Source organism: Oreochromis niloticus, linkage group LG5, assembly GCF_001858045.2.
Source record: "Oreochromis niloticus isolate F11D_XX linkage group LG5, O_niloticus_UMD_NMBU, whole genome shotgun sequence".
NCBI lineage: Eukaryota > Metazoa > Chordata > Actinopteri > Cichliformes > Cichlidae > Oreochromis > Oreochromis niloticus.
This window is the reverse complement of record NC_031970.2, coordinates 34,804,680-34,807,996: the sequence shown is the minus strand read 5'-3', so window position 1 is coordinate 34,807,996 and position 3,317 is coordinate 34,804,680. Positions and strand designations below refer to the sequence as shown.

The window sequence follows — 3,317 nt, the reverse complement described above, 5'->3', positions numbered from 1 at the left end:
TGTTACCATTTTCATCTTATCCCTCTTTAAGTTTTGAGTTTCATCTTTGTGATTTTTCACAAAATCACGTTTACTAAGACACATTGTTTGCTGGACGTGGGTTATGTGTCACTGCGTTTGTGTGTGTGTGTGTCCATATTTGCAAATATTGTTAGGCATGTCATTTTTGCCTTAGCTTTGTGTATCTGCTGGCTGTTCCTTCTTGCTTTTCAAATGTTTCTGTCAAATTTTCACAGTTGAACAAAAAGTAGTTTTGAGAAAAGTTCAGGCTTTTTCAGCTGGCCATTTTACTTCTCCAATATCTCTGCTTAAGATATTACTTTTGTGCTAAATTATTATATTTCTGATACTATCTTGCATATCTACTAAGTTATAGTATTATACTAATTTATGTTAAGTTGTAGTCTTACACCATTTCTTCCAAGTTATGTTTCTGCTAAATATTAACATTTCTGCATACTTATAGTATATATAGTACACTCAAAAAAATAATTCATTGGATGAACGTAATTTTATCTTGCCACTTATATTCCATCTAAACAAATCATGTTATATTAATCCATCTTGATTGTGTTGTTTCAACATGATATATGTTTGTAAGTATAACATAATATTCACATTAACATTCAGTTAATTTGACTTTTATTCAGTTAACATGTTTGTACCAAGTTAGTCTAATTAAATTAATTTAAATTCATGTTATATTGTTTGAACACTTTGGCACATCAAAAGTCAGTCTTGTTACATGAACTAGTAAATATTTGTTTGTTACACCAATGTTAATCTTGTTGAATTAACAAATGTAATTTATGTCTGTAGTACTCACACCAATTGTGTTTCAGTTAGTGTTTGTATTGCTTATGTAAACATTACTTTTAACTCAATTAATGAAACATACATGAACGATAACTTGCAAAACCATCTCTTTTATTTTGCTTGAACATTCTTAAAACAGTTGGCAGGATCTCAGTTCAGCCCAGCTTTCTCCCCTTCAACCGTCTCATACTAAACTTATTAGCTAACTTCATAGGAAGTTAAAAATAGCGCCCACATTTGGAGTGGCTCAAAGCTAAGAGATCACCGAGCTCACTAGCTGAGTAAATAACAGGTAGATTTAGAATCATTCTTTAACAGCAATGCATGTAGGAGACCACAGAACTTTCAGAACAATCAAGACATACTGACTGAAAGAAAAATAGTCTGTAGAATAGTTTGCCAACAAAAAATAATATCCCCAAAGCAACTTTGGTAAAATGTAGTAAAATATGCATTGCAAGCAAAAACATGAATTTTAACACAATTTAACATTCAGCATTACTATGTTTCTTGCATACATTCATTAGTGCTCCATTTAATCAGGCTGTATCCATTAATGGTAACTTTAGTCTATTTAACGTGTGGAGAAAACATTTAATAAGTTTAAGAACAACTGCTCCACTCAAACAATTTGTGAAAACCTGTGGGTACATTTTCCTTTGTAACAATTGCCCATCTTGCACAAATCAGTGTTTAAAGTGCAAGTGTATGAGACTTTAACTTATGAACTAACAATCTTTGTCTAATGTCCACTGAGCAAACCACATAGTCCTTATGAACATTTTATAACTTACAATTTTGAACTTTAAAAGGTAAACAAATTTGCATTGCAGAAATATGGAAAAATATATGGCTTCCCTGAATCTGAAACCTCTGCCCATCCAGCTTCATGATAATCTTTTGCAAGACTTCAAAAGTGCATTTGAGCTCCGGTGGGTAGCTTAGGTTCAGACAGTATATCAGTCCAAATAACAGAGCACAAGCAATTGCAATGCTCCTCAAACCAGTGAGAATCTCCACACCTTCAATCAGGACACCGATGTTCTCTGGGTCATCTCCAGGCTCCACACCCTCCTGCTGTAGAACATACACTCCCATCAGTTTGTTCCATGGCTTCAGTGTTGGCCTCAGTGTTCTCTGATGTGAAATATAATAATACATTTGTCTGAGTCTAGATATGCAAAAAAAAGAAAAGGAAAAAAAAAGGAATTCAGCAATCAGCGTGGATATGCTGATATATTTACCAAATTCTAAATTCTATGTCTCTGGTTTCACACCTCAGAAATTTGACATTAAACAAAACAAGGAAAAATTACAATATGTTTTAGTTGTACAGGGTGTCACATTTTGCTGTTTCATATATCAAAATTACCCCTGCATTAAATTACATAACACAGAACACCTTGTGAATGTAACTCACCGTATATTCCTTCACAAGTTTGTCGCAGTCTTGTAGTCACACAGGGACTTCAGGACGGATGCTCGTCTTGTATGTATTGTGTCATCCTAGGGAAAAAGGGAATCCATAATGACAATATTTAGCTTTCAGGCAGCGGTTCGAAAAAGGAATACTTTGTTTGGAAGGACCAAAAGGCAAGTACTCATCTATCTCAACCAAATCAGACACAAAATGAGGCAACCAAACACGCTTGTTTTTTCATTTTGATCAAGATTAACCATATGACTTCATCAATTACTTATTAATGTAAGACTGACACTTATATAATTCGTATAACAATATGAAAACAACTTAGGACTTTTGCCTACCATATGTATAGATATTTTTGCTCATAAAATTGGCATGTTATGGGCATAAAAAGTTCTTGAACACAGGTCTAACCATTTTAGCACACACCTTGGAGATGGTCCCCATGATGTGTGTCATTTTTCTTCCAGCCCTCCACCTTTGCCTCTAAAGATCTCCATCATCTAGCTCAGAAAAGAATGTAGATAGGAGCGGTACTGTCAATATGCGCAGGAATTCCTTGTCAATCTGAAAAACATGAACATGATGCCAAAAACCAAAGAAAAAAACAGATTAATAATAACAACAACAATACTACTACTACTGCTAATAATAATAACAATAATAATATGTCAAACATATGAAACTTACCATGTATTGTTGAGGAGGTGTAAGAATCTCAGAGCATGGGAATGTGGCTTTATTTTGTGATGTATTTCTGAGGAGAGAAATTATTTAATTAAAATAAAATTATTACTCTTGATGAATTTGTGTTAATATCTACATACTGTGAAATGTGAAGACTGTTAGTCAGCCTTAATGCAGAGCACCAGAGAGCAGAGGAACTATGACCCAAACAATGATCCACCTAAATCATTCTGAATTCAAAAACTAAGTGAAGATATTACAAAAAAAAAAAGAAAATGCACACGCAATTATTGTGACAGATTTTCTCTTACTCCTTGTTACTAATTCCGCAAAAGACTGGTTTAGTTGAATTCAACCCTTCATCCATCCAGTTAATGCGGTTGTTCCC

General features: G+C 33.8%; 1 long non-coding RNA gene across 2 annotated transcripts; it reads right to left on the bottom strand.

The window, feature by feature from the left end:
- Positions 1-906: 906 nt before the first annotated feature.
- Positions 907-3,074, bottom strand: LOC109202137 (uncharacterized). Of its 2 annotated transcripts, none has more exons than XR_002062057.2 (4): positions 2,933-3,074; positions 2,672-2,809; positions 2,237-2,322; positions 907-1,987 (listed from the first exon to the last, which is right to left on the bottom strand). It is a non-coding gene; the product is annotated as an uncharacterized LOC109202137 (long non-coding RNA). The 2 variants fall into 2 exon arrangements; XR_003220025.1 differs by having other exon boundaries at positions 907-1,953.
- Between the last annotated feature and the right edge of the window lie 243 nt (positions 3,075-3,317).